Source organism: Symsagittifera roscoffensis, chromosome 5 (genome assembly GCF_963678635.1).
Source record: "Symsagittifera roscoffensis chromosome 5, txSymRosc1.1, whole genome shotgun sequence".
NCBI classification, from domain to species: domain Eukaryota; kingdom Metazoa; phylum Xenacoelomorpha; order Acoela; family Convolutidae; genus Symsagittifera; species Symsagittifera roscoffensis.
The window spans coordinates 20508672-20525097 of NC_087066.1; the positions used below are offsets into that span (position 1 = coordinate 20508672).

Consider the following 16426-nt stretch of genomic DNA (forward strand, 5'->3'; position numbering starts at 1 on the left):
CAAATGATCGAACAACCACCGGAGAGCTCAGTTGGTACAGCGGAGGATAGCTCAGTTGGTAGGATAGCAGACTAGATAGCTCAGTTGGTAGAGCGGAGGACTGTACAAAACTAATTTAGGTAGGTCCCTGGTTCGAGTCCGGGTCGAACAACCATCGAACAACTGGTAGCTCAGTTGGTAGAGCGGAGGACTGTACAAAACTAATTTAGGTAGGTCCCTGGTTCGAGTCCGGGTCGAACAACCATCGAAAAACTGGTAGCTCAGTTGGTAGAGCGGAGGACTGTACAAACTAATTTACGTAGGTCCCTGGTTCGAGTCCGGGTCGAACAAATGATCGAACAACCACCGGATAGCTCAGTTGGTAGAGCGGAGGACTGTACAAAACTAATTTAGGTAGGTCCCTGGTTCGAGTCCGGGTCGAACAACTGGTAGCTCAGTTGGTAGAGCGGATGACTGTACAAAACTAATTTAGGTAGGTCCCTGGTTCGAGTCCGGGTCGAACAAATGATCGAACAACCACCGGATAGCTCAGTTGGTAGAGCGGAGGACTGTACAAAACTAATTTAGGTAGGTCCCTGGTTCGAGTCCGGGTCGAACAACCATCGAACAACTGGTAGCTCAGTTGGTAGAGCGGAGGACTGTACAAAACTAATTTAGGTAGGTCCCTGGTTCGAGTCCGGGTCGAACAAATGATCGAACAACCACCGGATAGCTCAGTTGGTAGAGCGGAGGACTGTACAAAACTAATTTAGGTAGGTCCCTGGTTCAAGTCCGGGTCGGTGGATGACATCCCTTATTGTTTTATAACAGTTGCCGGAAATTGCTTTATTTTTCAAAATTGAAATTATGTCGGAAAATCTAACATTTTAAAAACTTAGTTTGAATATTCAATTAAAATTTTGCCATTAGTTTGACTAGATGATAGAAAAGAGCAAAAAAAAATTTTTCATTCACTCATGAAAAACTTTTATGAAACTTTCTGTCTGTTTTGTTTTCCTCGTAGTCAAGGTTTTTGTAGTAGAGCCGATAGCTCAGTTGGTAGAGCGGAGGAGTGTACAGAAACTGATATCCTTAGGTCCCTGGTTCGAGTCAGCGCCGGCGAATGACATCACTTATTGTTTTATAACAGATGCCGGAAATTGCTTTGCTTTTCAAAATTGAAATTAAGGGAAAAAATGTAGAAGATAATTTTGCATATGCAATCAAATGTTTGCCATTAGTTTGACTATATGATTATAAAGAGCAAAAAAAAAATTCTCATTGAATCATGAAAAACTTCAATAAAAAATTCTGTCTGTTTTCTTCACGTCGTAGTCAAGGTTTTCAGATGAAGAAAGATCAAACAATCGCCGGACAACAAATCAAAGCGGCTGACACACAGACATCCGCCGATAGCTCAGTTGGTAGAGCGGAGGACTATAGAAAAGCTGATATCCTTAAGTCCCTGGTTCGCATCCGGGTCTGCGGATGGCATGAAATCTCTGAAAAAGTCAGTTAGCGGAACTTGATTTATTTTTCAAAAATTAAAATAAAGATAAAACTAGTCAATCAGAATCGACTAAACTACTTTAAAACTTAACCAACATGTTAAAAAAACATTTTTTTTCGAACTTTGCAGGAAACCAAAATGTTCAAAAAAATCAATCGACCGAAGACGATAGGGCGAAAAAAACCGCCAGAAAACAATCTAACGGCAATTATTGGCAAAAAATTGTTGATATATAACTTTTTCAAAAGAGCAGAGGACCGCAACTACTGCTATTACTTGAAAACTGAGGGCTCGGAGAGGATTCTATAGAAAATTGCTGCAGTTGATCTCAAAAACTTTAGACAGAAAAGGTTTTCTTCGAAACAAAAACTAAAAAAACATTTTAGAAGACTAATTTTTGAAGATCCAGATGATCAGTAAGAGAGCAGAAAAAAATTTTCTCAACGAATCATGAAAAAAATTTATCAAAATTGCGGTCTGTTTTATTCACCTCGTAAACAAAGTTTTCAGATGAAAAATGATCGAACAATCGCCGGAGAACAAATCCGCCGACAGCTCAGTTGGTAGAGCGGAGGACTGTAGAAAAACTAATGTCCTTAGGTGACTGGTCCAAGTCCGGGTCGACGGATGACAACACACATTGTAGACATTAGTAGAGCAGAGGACCGCAGTAACTACTATCTACAGACTGAGGGCCCGGAGAGGATCCATAGAAAACGCTGCCAAATTCTTTAAAAAAGGCAAAAATATATCTTTTTTTGAACACGTAGACAATAAGGCAAAAAAATTGCCAGTGAAAACATTGATGGAGCAATAATCGGCAAGCAATTGTTGATACATACTTTAGTTAGTAAAGCAGAGGACTGCATTAACTGCTACCTAAAGATTGAGGGCTTGGAGAGGTTTTGATAGAAATTAGCTGCAGTTTAATTTGAAAACTTGAAACTTGTAGACGATTATTTTGAATATGCAATCAGATTTTTGCTATTAGTTTGACTAGATGATCAAAACGTGCAGAAAAACCAAACTTTTCTCATTGAATCAAGCATAACTTTATTAAAATTTCTGTCTGTTTTCTTGTCCTCGGGGTCAAGGCTTTAGATGATGTGAGATCAAACAATCGTTGGAGCACAAAACAAAGCAGCTGACCAGAAAAAAGCGCTTAGTTGGTAGAGCGGAGGATTGTAGAAAAGCTTGACATCATGAGGTTCCTGCTCCGAGTCCGGGTCGGTGGATGACATCACTTATTGTTTTATAACAGTTGCCGGAAATTGCTTTATTTTTCAAAATTGAAATTATGTCGGAAAATCTAACATTGTAAAAACTTAGTTTGAATATTCAATTAAAATTTTGCCATTAGTTTGACTAGATGATAGAAAAGAGCAAAAAAAAATTTTTCATTCACTCATGAAAAACTTTTATGAAACTTTCTGTCAGTTTTGTTTTCCTCGTAGTCAAGGTTTTTGTAGTAGAGCCGATAGCTCAGTTGGTAGAGCGGAGGAGTGTACAGAAACTGATATCCTTAGGTCCCTGGTTCGAGTCAGCGCCGGCGAATGACATCACTTATTGTTTTATAACAGTTGCCGGAAATTGCTTTTCTTTTCAAAATTGAAATTAAGGGAAAAAATGTAGAAGATAATTTTGCATATGCAATCAAATGTTTGCCATTAGTTTGACTATATGATTATAAAGAGCAAAAAAAAATTTCTTATTGAATCATGAAAAACTTCAATAAAAAATTCTGTCTGTTTTCTTCACGTCGTAGTCAAGGTTTTCAGATGAAGAAAGATCAAACAATCGCCGGACAACAAATCAAAGCGGCTGACACACAGACATCCGCCGATAGCTCAGTTGGTAGAGCGGAGGACTATAGAAAAGCTGATATCCTTAAGTCCCTGGTTCGCATCCGGGTCTGCGGATGGCATGAAATCTCTGAAAAAGTCAGTTAGCGGAACTTGATTTATTTTTCAAAAAGTAAAATAAAGATAAAACTAGTCAATCAGAATCGACTAAACTACTTTAAAACTTAACCAACATGTTAAAAAAAACATTTTTTTCGAACTTTGCAGGAAACCAAAATGTTCACAAAAATCAATCGACCGTAGACGATAGGGCGAAAAAAAACCGCCAGAAAACAATCTAACGGCAATTATTGGCAAAAAATTGTTGATATATATTTTTCAAAAGAGCAGAGGACCGCAACTACTGCTATTTGCAGTCGGGAAGTAAATTTAGTTGTATAAAAAAACATCAAAAAGAAAACAGCTTCAAAACATTTTTGCCGAAAAAGCCTGAAAGTTGTCAAAAACAGTTTGAAAACTATCCAAAATTGCATAGGTTGGACTGCTTTCTCGAGAACAAACAATCTGCCAATCAATCAGAATTGTTGGCAACAACTGAAAAAATTTCGACAGTTCATAGGTTTGACGATTTGCAAAAAGGTTCAAGCGATCAAATATCATTTGAAACATTTCATCCATCAAAAAATATGACTCATTGTCAATAGATGCGGGTGATTTTAAAGGGTCTCAGTGCAAGCTTTTTTTGAAAAATTAAATTTAGATATTAGGTTTACGTGATCATTTAAGCCAACATTTTTGGAGAATAGCCGATCACATTTGACAACCAATTTCATATTGTGATTGTAACCCAATATAAGAAAAATCCGATTTGTCACAGAAAAAAAACACTATAAAAATCAAATAGATACTCTTTTTTTAATTCTTGAGCAAACTTGATAGATAAAATCATTTGCTGGTGAAAAGAATATCAAAACAATTAACATGCAACTTGTTTTTTTGGGAATTTCGGTGAATGACAAGGATAGAGGGTGTGATCCAGACAGTGAACTTAATAGAGAATTATGAGGGACAGTAAAGCAAACAAAAAAGAAGTAAGGCGTCAAATTAGAAGACAACGATAGAAATTGATGATCAAAATTTCGGTCTGTTTTATTCACCTCGTAAACAAAGTTTTCAGATGAAAAATGATCGAACAATCGCCGGAGAACACATCCGCCGACAGCTCAGTTGGTAGAGCGGAGGACTGTAGAAAAACTGATGTCCTTAGGTGACTGGTCCAAGTCCGGGTCGGCGGATGACAACACACATTGTAGACATTAGTAGAGCAGAGGACCGCAGTAACTGCTACTATCTACAGACTGAGGGCCCGGAGAGGATCCATAGAAAACGCTGCCAAATTCTTTACAAAAAGCAAAAATATATCTTTTTTTGAACACGTAGACAATAAGGCAACAAAATTGCCAGTGAAAACATTGATGGAGCAATAATCGGCAAGCAATTGTTGATACATACTTTAGTTAGTAGTGCAGAGGACTGCATCAACTGCTATCTAAATATTGAGGGCTTGAAGAGGTTTCGATAGAAAGTAGCTGGATTTTTACTTGAAAGTTTCCAGCGGAAATGGCTTTCTTCGGAGAAAGAACTTTCAAGTAGCCTTGTAGATAATTTTTGTGGAAATCCAGTCAAGTTATTGCCGTTACTTTGACTAGATGATAAAAAAAAGCAGCTGAAAAACCCAATTTTTCTCATTGAATCATGAAACACTTTTATGTAATTTTCTGTCTGTTTTCTTCACCTCGTAATCAAGGAATTTAGATGAAAAATGATCAAACAACCGCCGGAGTAAAAATCAAAGCGGCTGGGTAACAGACATCCGCCGATAGCTTACTTGGTAGAGCGGATGACTGTAGAAAAACTGATATCCTTATGTCCCTGGTTCGATTCCGGGTCGGCGGATGACACACTGATTTTTTGATAACAATTGCCGGAAATTGATTCACTTTTCCAAATTGAAATTGAGGGAAACACTAGTCGATCAGACGCGACTAAAAAACTTACATCTGAAAACTTAACCAGCATATATAAATTTTCTGTCTCAAATTTGCAAAAAAAAACTTCACAAAAATCAAAAAGACATCTTTTGAACCCTAGACAAAAAAGACAAAAAAAAACGCCAGTGAAAACATTGATGGAGCAATTATCGGCAAGCAATTGTTGTTATAAGCTTTAGTTAGTAAACTGCTATCTAAAAATTGAGGGCTGAAGAGGTTTCGATAGAAAGTAGCTGGAGTTTTACTTGAAAGCTTCGAACGGAAATGGCTTTCTTCGGAAAAAGAACTTTCAAGTAGCCTTGTAGACATCTATGTTGAAAATCCAATCAAATTTCTGCCATTACTTTGACTAGATGATCAAAAAGAGCAGAAAATCTATTTTTTCTCATTGAATCATTGAAAAACTTTTATACATTTTCTGTCAGTTTTCTTTTGCTCGTATTCAAGGTTTCAGATGATGCGAGACCAATCAATCGCCGGAGCAAAAATAAAGCCGCTGACCAAAAATTCTCTGCCGATAGCTCAGTTGGTATAGCGGAGGACTATCGAAAAGCTCTTTTCCTTAGTTCGCAGGTTCAAGTCCGGGTCGGCGAATGTGTATTAAAAGATGCCGGGACTTGATTTCGTTTTCGAAATTTAAATTAATGAGAAAATATCTCCGCCGATTGCTTAGTTGGTAGAGCGGAGTACTGTCGAAACGCTCTTATCCTTCGGTCGCAGGGTCAAGTCCGGGCCGGCGGATGTATACTAACAGTTGCCGGGACTTGCTTTCGTTTTCGGAATTTAAATTAACGATGAAAAATATCCGCCGATAGCTCAGTTGGTAGAGCGGAGGACTGTGAAACGCTCTTATCCTTAGGTCGCAGGTTCAAGTCCGGGTGGGCGGTTGTGTCATAACAGTTGCCAGGACTTGATTTCGTTTTCGCAATTAAAATTAATGAAAAAAATAGTCAATCAGAATCAACTAAAACACTTGGCTTTTAAAATTTAACCATTTGGATTCAAGGTTTCAGATGATGCGAGCACAAAACAAAGTAGCTGACCGGAAAATATAGCTCAGTCAAAACCGCTTATAGCTCAGTCAGTAGAGCGGAAGAACGTAGAAAAGCTGAAATTCTTAGGTCTCTGGTTTGCGTCCGGGTAAACTTAAAACATCAAAATTTGTGTGATAACAATTTTCAAAGAATAAATTAACAAAAAAATTCGATACAAATTGACAAAATAATTTGAAACCTAACCAACCTATAATTTTTTCTTTTCGAAGTTTGCAGAAAACCAAAATTTTCACAAAAATCAAAAAATACTCCTTTTTGTACCCGTAGACGAAAAAAGCGACAAAAATTAGCGGTGAAAATAATATAACAGTGATTATCGGCAAGCATTTGTTGATTGATAATGTAGTTAGTAGAGTAAAGAGCTGCCTAACTGCTACTACTTAAACCTTGAGGGCTCGAAGAAGATTCGAGAGAAAGTAGCTGCAGTTTAACTCAAAAGTTTGTAACGGAAATGGGTTCTTTCGAAATAATTTTAACGAACATTGTAGAAAAATATCTTTAAAATATCCAGTAAAAATTTTGCTAAAAGTTTGAATAGATTACGAAAAAGGGCAGAAAAACCAAAATTTTTTAAACGGATCATGAAAAATTTTTATCAAATTTTCTGCATGCTTTCTTTTGCTCACAGTGAAGGTTTTAGATATTGATTGATCAAACAATAACAGGAGAACAATAAAAGTAACTGTACAGAAAACCTCCGCGGATAGATCAGTTGGTAGATTGAAACAGAAGAATGTTGATTTTCATAGGTCCCTGGTTCGCGTCCGGGTCGGCGTAACACATCAAAACTTGTGCGATAACAAGTGTTTGAACTTGCGTTAGTTTTCATAGATTGAATTGATGAAAAAAAGAGATCACAATCGACAAAAAAACTGATGTTTTAAAACTTAAGCAGCCTATGAAAAATTTCTAGAAACCAAAAACTTCACAGAAATCAAATAGATACTGTTTGTTAGACCCGTAGACAAAAAAAGCGACAAAAATCGCCAGCAAAAACAAATTAGTAAAGCAGAGGTCTGCACTCACTGCTACTACCTAAAGCCTGAGGGCTCGGAGAGGATTCGATAGAAAGCAGCTGCTGTTTATCTCGATAGTTGTGAGCAAAATGGTGTTCGAAACAAATTTTAACGAACATTCTCGAAGATTGTTTGTTGAATATCCCGTGAATTTTTTGCTATTAATTTAAATAGATGATCAGAAAGAGTCGAAAAACCAAGTTTTTCCAAACGAATCATGAAAAACTTCTCTATTTTCTTTTCCTCAAAACAAAATTTTGATCTATTTTTCCTCGTGCTCAAAGTTTGAGATGATGATTGATCAAACAATCGCAGTTGAAAAACAAAATCAAAGCAGTTGATCCGCCGATACCTCAGTTGGTAGAACGGAGGACTTTAGAAAAGCTGATTTCCTGAAGTCCCTGAATCGCGCCCGGGTCGGTTGTTTCGATTGCTATCTCAAATAGCCTGCTTATAAAATTTAGATTTTGCAGTCGGGAAGTAAATTTAGTTGTATAAAAAACATCAAAAAGAAAACAGCTTCAAAACATTTTTGCCGAAAAAGCCTGAAAGTTGTCAAAAACAGTTTGAAAACTATCCAAAATTGCATAGGTTGGACTGCTTTCTCGAAAACAAACAATCTGCCAATCAATCAGAATTGTTGGCCACAACTGAAAAAATTTCGACAGTTCATAGGTTTGACGATTTGCAAAAAGGTTCAAGCTTTTTTTGAAAAATTAAATTTAGATATTAGGTTTACGTGATCATTTAAGCCAACATTTTTGGAGAATAGCCGATCACATTTGACAACCAATTTCATATTGTGATTGTAACCCAATATAAGAAAAATCCGATTTGTCACAGAAAAAAAAACACTTTAAAAATCAAATAGATACTCTTTTTTTAATTCTTGAGCAAACTTGATAGATAAAATCATTTGCTGGTGAAAAGAATATCAAAACAATTAACATGCAACTTGTTTTTTTGTGAATTTCGGTGAATGACAAGGATAGAGGGTGTGATCCAGACAGTGAACTTAATAGAGAATTATGAGGGACAGTAAAGCAAACAAAAAAGAAGTAAGGCGTCAAATTAGAAGACAACGATAGAAATTGATGATCAAAATTTCGGTCTGTTTTATTCACCTCGTAAACAAAGTTTTCAGATGAAAAATGATCGAACAATCGCCGGAGAACACATCCGCCGACAGCTCAGTTGGTAGAGCGGAGGACTGTAGAAAAACTGATGTCCTTAGGTGACTGGTCCAAGTCCGGGTCGGCGGATGACAACACACATTGTAGACATTAGTAGAGCAGAGGACCGCAGTAACTGCTACTATCTACAGACTGAGGGCCCGGAGAGGATCCATAGAAAACGCTGCCAAATTCTTTACAAAAAGCAAAAATATATCTTTTTTTGAACACGTAGACAATAAGGCAAAAAAATTGCCAGTGAAAACATTGATGGAGCAATAATCGGCAAGCAATTGTTGATACATACTTTAGTTAGTAGTGCAGAGGACTGCATTAACTGCTACTTAAAGATTGAGGGCTTGGAGAGGTTTTGATAGAAATTAGCTGCAGTTTAATTTGAAAACTTGAAACTTGTAGGTGATTATTTTGAATATGCAATCAGATTTTTGCAATTAGTTTGACTAGATGATCAAAACGTGCAGAAAAACCAAACTTTTCTCATTGAATCAAGCATAACTTTATTAAAACTTTTGTCTGTTTTCTTGTCCTCGGGGTCAAGGCTTTAGATGATGCGAGATCAAACAATCGTTGGAGCACAAAACAAAGCAGCTGACCAGAAAAAAGCGCTTAGTTGGTAGAGCGGAGGATTGTAGAAAAGCTTGACATCATGAGGTTCCTGCTCCGAGTCCGGGTCGGCGGATGACATCAAGTCTTGTGTAATAACAGTTTCCGGCACTTGCGAGAACACGAAAAAATAGTAGCTCTTTTAAGTGACATAAGAAAAAGTAGAAATAAGCCTCGAAATTGGAAAAACTCAAGGCTTAGCAGAAACTCGAATAAGCAAAAACCTGCGAACTAGCAAATTTGAGTCTCTTGCACAAACTATTCAGCCACGGATGCTTAATATTCCCACAATCTAGCCGCCAATCATGCAGCTACATACGCTAAAAAATTGCCAATTCGATGCAGCAAAACTAGCATCAAATACAAAAAGATCCAATTTTGCATGTAAAAAAAATCGCAAATGATAAAACCACATTATGCATAAATTATGCATCTCAAAAAAAAGCGAGGCAAAAAAATCGATAGTGAAAGTGAAAACATTGACGGAGCAATTATCGGCAAGGAATTGTTGTTATATACTTTAGTTAGTAGTGCAGAGGACTGCATTAACTGCTATCTGAATAATGAGGACTTGAAGAGGTTTCGATAAAAAGTAGCTGGATTTTTACTTGAAAGTTTCCAGCGGAAATGGCTTTCTTCGGAGAATGAACTTTCAATTAGCCTTGTAGATAATTTTTGTGGAAATCCAGTCAAGTTTTTGCCATTACTTTGACTAGATGATGAAAAAAAGCAGAAAAACCCAATTTTTCTCATTGAATCATAAAACACTTTTATGAAATTTTCTGTCTGTTTTCTTCACCTCGTAATCAAGGAATTTAGATGAAAAATGATCAAACAACCGCCGGAGTAAAAATCAAAGCGGCTGGGTAACAGACATCGGCCGATAGCTAGAGCGGATGACTGTAGAAAAACTGATATCCTTATGTCCCTGGTTCGATTCCAAGTCGACGCATGACATCACTGATTTTTTGATAACAGTTGCCGGAAATTGATTCACTTTTCCAAATTCAAATTGAGAGAAAAAATAGTCGATCATACGCGACAAAAAAACTTACATCTGAAAACTTAACCAGCATATATAAATTTTCTGTCTCAAGTTTGCAAAAAAAACTTCACAAAAATCAAAAAGACATCTTTTGAACCCTAGACAAAAAAAACCGCCAGTGAAAACATTGATGGAGCAATTATCGGCAAGAAATTGTTGTTATAAGCTTTAGTTAGTAGTGCAGAGGACTGCATTAACTGCTATCTAAAAATTGAGGGCTTGCAGAGGTTTCGATAGAAAGTAGCTGTAGTTTAACTTCAATGCTTGAAACGGAAATGACTTTCGTCGGAAAATCTAACATTGTAAGAGTTTAATTTGAATATTCAATTAAAATTTTGCCATTAGTTTGACTAAATGATCGAAAAGAGCAAAAGAATTTTTTTTAACGAATCATGAACAACTTTTATCAAAATTTCTGTCTGTTTTATTCACCTCGTAAACAAAGATTTTAGATGAAATATGATCGAACCATTGCAGTACAACACATCCGCCGATAGCTCAGTTGGTAGAGGGGAGGACTGTAGAAAAACTGACATCCTTAGGTCACTGGTTCGAGTCCTGGTCGGCGAATGACATCAATTACTGTTTAATAACAATTGACGGAAATTGTTTTACGTTTCAAAATTGAAAAAATGTCAAAAAATCTAACATTGTAAGAATTTAATTTGAATATTCAATTAAAATTTTGCCATTAGTTAGACTAGATGATAGAAAAGAGCAAAAAAAACAGTTATTTTTTTCATTGAATCATGAAAAACTTTTATGAATCTTTCTGTCTGTTTTCTTTTCCGCTTAGTCAAGGTTTTAAATGACAACTGATAATGAGAAATTAATGAGAAAATATCTCCGCCGATAGCTTAGTTGGTAGAGCGGAGTACTGTCGAAGCGCTCTTATCCTTCGGTCGCAGGGTCAAGTCCGGGTCGGCGGATGTATACTAACAGTTGCCGGGACTTGCTTTCGTTTTCGGAATTTAAATTAATGATAAAAAATGTCCGCCGATAGCTCAGTTGGTAGAGCGGAGGACTGTCGAAACGCTCTTATCCTTAGGTCGCAGGTTCAAGTCCGGGTCGGCGGTTGTGTCACAACAGTTGCCCGGACTTGATTTGGTTTTCACAATTAAAATTAATGAAAAAAATAGTCAATCAGAATCAACTAAAACACTTGGCTTTTAAAATTTAACCATTTGGATTCAAGGTTTCAGATGATGCGAGCACAAAATAAAGTATCTGACCGGAAAATATAGCTCAGTCAAAACCGCTTATAGCTCAGTCAGTAGAGCGGAAGAACGTAGAAAAGCTGAAATTCTTAGGTCTCTGGTTTGAGTCCGGGTCAGCTTAAGACATCAAAATTTGTGTGATAACAATTTTCAAAGAATAAATTAACAAAAAAATTCGATACAAATTGACAAAATAATTTGAAACCTAACCAACCTATAATTTTTTCTTTTCAAAGTTTGCAAGAAACCAAAGTTTTCACAAAAATCAAAAAAATACTCCTTTTTGGACCCGTAGACGAAAAAAGCGACAAAAATTGCCGGTGAAAATAATATAACAAAGATTATCGACAAGCATTTGTTGATAGATAATGTAGTTAGTAGAGTAAAGAACTGCCTAACTGCTACTACTTAAACCTTGAGGGCTCGAAGAAGATTCGAGAGAAAGTACCTGCAGTTTAACTCAAAATTTGTAACGGAAATGGGTTCTTTCGAAATAATTTTAACGAACATTGTAGAAAAATATCTTAAAAATATCCTGTAAAAATTTTGCTAAAAGTTTGAATAGATTACGAAAAAGGGCAGAAAAACCAAAATTTTTTAAACGGATCATGAAAAACTTTTATCAAATTTTCTGCATGCTTTCTTTTGCTCACAGTGAAGGTTTTAGATATTGATTGATCAAAACAGGAGAACAATCAAAGTAACTGTAGGGAAAACGTCCGCGGAGAGATCAGTTGGTAGATTGAAACAGAAGAAATTCTGATGTTCATAGGTCCTTGGTTCGCGTCCGGGTCGGCGTAACACATCAAAACTTGTGCGATAACAAGTGTTTGAACTTGCGTTAGTTTTCATAGATTGAATTGATGAAAAAAAGAGATCACAATCGACAAAAAAACTGATGTTTTAAAACTTAAGCAGCCTATGAAAAATTTCTAGAAACCAAAAACTTCACAGAAATCAAATAGATACTGTTTGTTAGACCCGTAGACAAAAAAAGCGACAAAAATCGCCAGCAAAAACAAATTAGTAAAGCAGAGGTCTGCACTCACTGCTACTACCTAAAGCCTGAGGGCTCGGAGAGGATTCGATAGAAGGCAGCTGCTGTTTATCTCGAAAGTTGTGAGCAAAATGGTGTTCGAAACAAATTTTAACGAACATTCTCGAAGATTGTTTGTTGAATATCCCGTGAATTTTTTGCTATTAATTTAAATAGATGATCAGAAAGAGTCGAAAAACCAAGTTTTTCCAAACGAATCATGAAAAACTTCTCTATTTTCTTTTCCTCAAAACAAAATTTTGATCTATTTTTTCCTCGTGCTCAAAGTTTGAGATGATGATTGATCAAACAATCGCAGTTGAAAAACAAAATCAAAGCAGTTGATCCGCCGATAGCTCAGTTGGTAGAACGGAGGACTTTAGAAAAGCTGATTTCCTGAAGTCCCTGAATCGCGCCCGGGTCGGTTGTTTCGATTGCTATCTCAAATAGCCTGCTTATAAAATTTAGATTTTGCAGTCGGGAAGTAAATTTAGTTATATAAAAAACATCAAAAAGAAAACAGCTTCAAAACATTTTTGCCGAAAAAGCCTGAAAGTTGTCAAAAACAGTTTGAAAACTATCCAAAATTGCATAGGTTGGACTGCTTTCTCGAAAACAAACAATCTGCCAATCAATCAGAATTGTTGGCAACAACTGAAAAAATTTCGACAGTTCATAGGTTTGACCATTTGCAAAAAGGTTCAAGCGATCAAATATCATTTGAAACATTTCATCCATCAAAAAATATGACTCATTGTCAATAGATGCGGGTGATTTTAAAGGGTCTCAGTGCAAGCTTTTTTTGAAAAATTAAATTTAGATATTAGGTTTACGTGATCATTTAAGCCAACATTTTTGGAGAATAGCCGATCACATTTGACAACCAATTTCATATTGTGATTGTAACCCAATATAAGAAAAATCCGATTTGTCACAGAAAAAAAAACACTTTAAAAATCAAATAGATACTCTTTTTTTAATTCTTGAGCAAACTTGATAGATAAAATCATTTGCTGGTGAAAAGAATATCAAAACAGTTAACATGCAACTTGTTTTTTTGTGAATTTCGGTGAATGACAAGGATAGAGGGTGTGATCCAGACAGTGAACTTAATAGAGAATTATGAGGGACAGTAAAGCAAACAAAAAAGAAGTAAGGCGTCAAATTAGAAGACAACGATAGAAATTGATGATCAAAATTTCGGTCTGTTTTATTCACCTCGTAAACAAAGTTTTCAGATGAAAAATGATCGAACAATTGCCGGAGAACACATCCGCCGACAGCTCAGTTGGTAGAGCGGAGGACTGTAGAAAAACTGATGTCCTTAGGTGACTGGTCCAAGTTCCAGTGAAATTGCCAGTGAAAACATTGATGGAGCAATAATCGGCAAGCAATTGTTGATACATACTTTAGTTAGTAGTGCAGAGGACTGCATTAACTGCTATCTAAATAATGAGGGCTTGAAGAGGTTTCGATAGAAAGTAGCTGGATTTTTACTTGAAAGTTTCCAGCGGAAATGGCTTTCTTCGGAGAAAGAACTTTCAAGTAGCCTTGTAGATAATTTTTGTGGAAATCCAGTCAAGTTATTGCCGTTACTTTGACTAGATGATAAAAAAAGCTGAAAAACCCAATTTTTCTCATTGAATCATGAAACACTTTTATGTATTTTCTGCCTGTTTTCTTCACCTCGTAATCAAGGAATTTAGATGAAAAATGATCAAACAACCGCCGGAGTAAAAATCAAAGCGGCTGGGTAACAGACATCCGCCGATAGCTTACTTGGTAGAGCGGATGACTGTAGAAAAACTGATATCCTTATGTCCCTGGTTCGATTCCGGGTCGGCGGATGACACACTGATTTTTTGATAACAGTTGCCGGAAATTGATTCACTTTTCCAAATTGAAATTGAGGGAAACACTAGTCGATCAGACGCGACTAAAAAACTTACATCTGAAAACTTAACCAGCATATATAAATTTTCTGTCTCAAATTTGCAAAAAAAAACTTCACAAAAATCAAAAAGACATCTTTTGAACCCTAGACAAAAAAGACAAAAAAAACCGCCAGTGAAAACATTGATGGAGCAATTATCGGCAAGAAATTGTTGTTATAAGCTTTAGTTAGTAGTGCAGAGGACTGCATTAACTGCTATCTAAAAATTGAGGGCTTGCAGATGTTTCGATAGAAAGTAGCTGTAGTTTAACTTCAATGCTTGAAACGGAAATGACTTTCGTCGGAAAATCTAACATTGTAAGAGTTTAATTTGAATATTCAATTAAAATTTTGCCATTAGTTTGACTAAATGATCGAAAAGAGCAAAAGAATTTTTTTTAACGAATCATGAACAACTTTTATCAAAATTTCTGTCTGTTTTATTCACCTCGTAAACAAAGATTTTAGATGAAATATGATCGAACCATTGCAGTACATCACATCCGCCGATAGCTCAGTTGGTAGAGGGGAGGACTGTAGAAAAACTGACATCCTTAGGTCACTGGTTCGAGTCCTGGTCGGCGAATGACATCAATTACTGTTTAATAACAATTGACGGAAATTGTTTTACGTTTCAAAATTGAAAAAATGTCAAAAAATCTAACATTGTAAGAATTTAATTTGAATATTCAATTAAAATTTTGCCATTAGTTAGACTAGATGATAGAAAAGAGCAAAAAAAAACAATTTTTTTTTTCATTGAATCATGAAAAACTTTTATGAAATTTTCTGTCTGTTTTCTTTTCCGCTTAGTCAAGGTTTTAAATGACAACTGATCATGAGAAATTAATGAGAAAATATCTCCGCCGATAGCTTAGTTGATAGAGCGGAGTACTGTCGAAGCTCTCTTATCCTTCGGTCGCAGGGTCAAGTCCGGGTCGGCGGATGTATACTAACAGTTGCCGCGACTTGCTTTCGTTTTCGGAATTTAAATTAATGATAAAAAATGTCCGCCGATAGCTCAGTTGGTAGAGCGGAGGACTGTCAAAACGCTCTTATCCTTAGGTCGCAGGTTCAAGTCCGGGTCGGCGGTTGTGTCATAACAGTTGCCCGGACTTGATTTGGTTTTCACAATTAAAACTAATGAAAAAAATAGTCAATCAGAATCAACTAAAACACTTGGCTTTTAAAATTTAACCATTTGGATTCAAGGTTTCAGATGATGCGAGCACAAAATAAAGTAGCTGACCGGAAAATATAGCTCAGTCAAAACCGCTTATAGCTCAGACAGTAGAGCGGAAGAACGTAGAAAAGCTGAAATTCTTAGGTCTCTGGTTTGAGTCCGGGTCAGCTTAAGACATCAAAATTTGTGTGATAACAATTTTCAAAGAATAAATTAACAAAAAAAATCGATACAAATTGACAAAATAAATTGAAACCTAACCAACCTATAATTTTTTCTTTTCAAAGTTTGCAAGAAACCAAAGTTTTCACAAAAATCAAAAAAATACTCCTTTTTGGACCCGTAGACGAAAAAAGCGACAAAAATTGCCGGTGAAAATAATATAACAAAGATTATCGACAAGCATTTGTTGATAGATAATGTAGTTAGTAGAGTAAAGAACTGCCTAACTGCTACTACTTAAACCTTGAGGGCTCGAAGAAGATTCGAGAGAAAGTACCTGCAGTTTAACTCAAAAGTTTGTAACGGAAATGGGTTCTTTCGAAATAATTTTAACGAACATTGTAGAAAAATATCTTAAAAATATCCTGTAAAAATTTTGCTAAAAATTTGAATAGATTACGAAAAAGGGCAAAAAACCAAATTTTTTTAAACGGATCATGAGAAACTTTTATCAAATTTTCTGCATGCTTTCTTTTGCTCACAGTGAAGGTTTTAGATATTGATTGATCAAACAATAACAGGAGAACAATCAAAGTAACTGTACAGAAAACCTCCGCGGATAGATCAGTTGGTAGATTGAA

At 36.1% G+C, this 16426-nt stretch overlaps 1 protein-coding gene and 3 non-coding genes across 4 annotated transcripts in view; 3 read left to right on the forward strand and 1 right to left on the reverse strand.

Moving 5' to 3' along the window:
• The window catches only part of LOC134846899 (dynein axonemal heavy chain 1-like), a 513436-nt gene that overhangs the window by 95827 nt on the left and 401183 nt on the right, over positions 1-16426 (reverse strand). The window lies entirely within an intron of this gene.
• On the forward strand, positions 6148-6229 carry Trnah-gug (transfer RNA histidin (anticodon GUG)). Its single transcript is given in 2 exon segments — positions 6148-6184; positions 6194-6229. It is a non-coding gene; the product is annotated as a tRNA-His (tRNA).
• On the forward strand, positions 11248-11330 carry Trnad-guc (transfer RNA aspartic acid (anticodon GUC)). Its single transcript is given in 2 exon segments — positions 11248-11284; positions 11295-11330. It is a non-coding gene; the product is annotated as a tRNA-Asp (tRNA).
• On the forward strand, positions 15451-15533 carry Trnad-guc (transfer RNA aspartic acid (anticodon GUC)). The gene is given in 2 exon segments: positions 15451-15487; positions 15498-15533. It is a non-coding gene; the product is annotated as a tRNA-Asp (tRNA).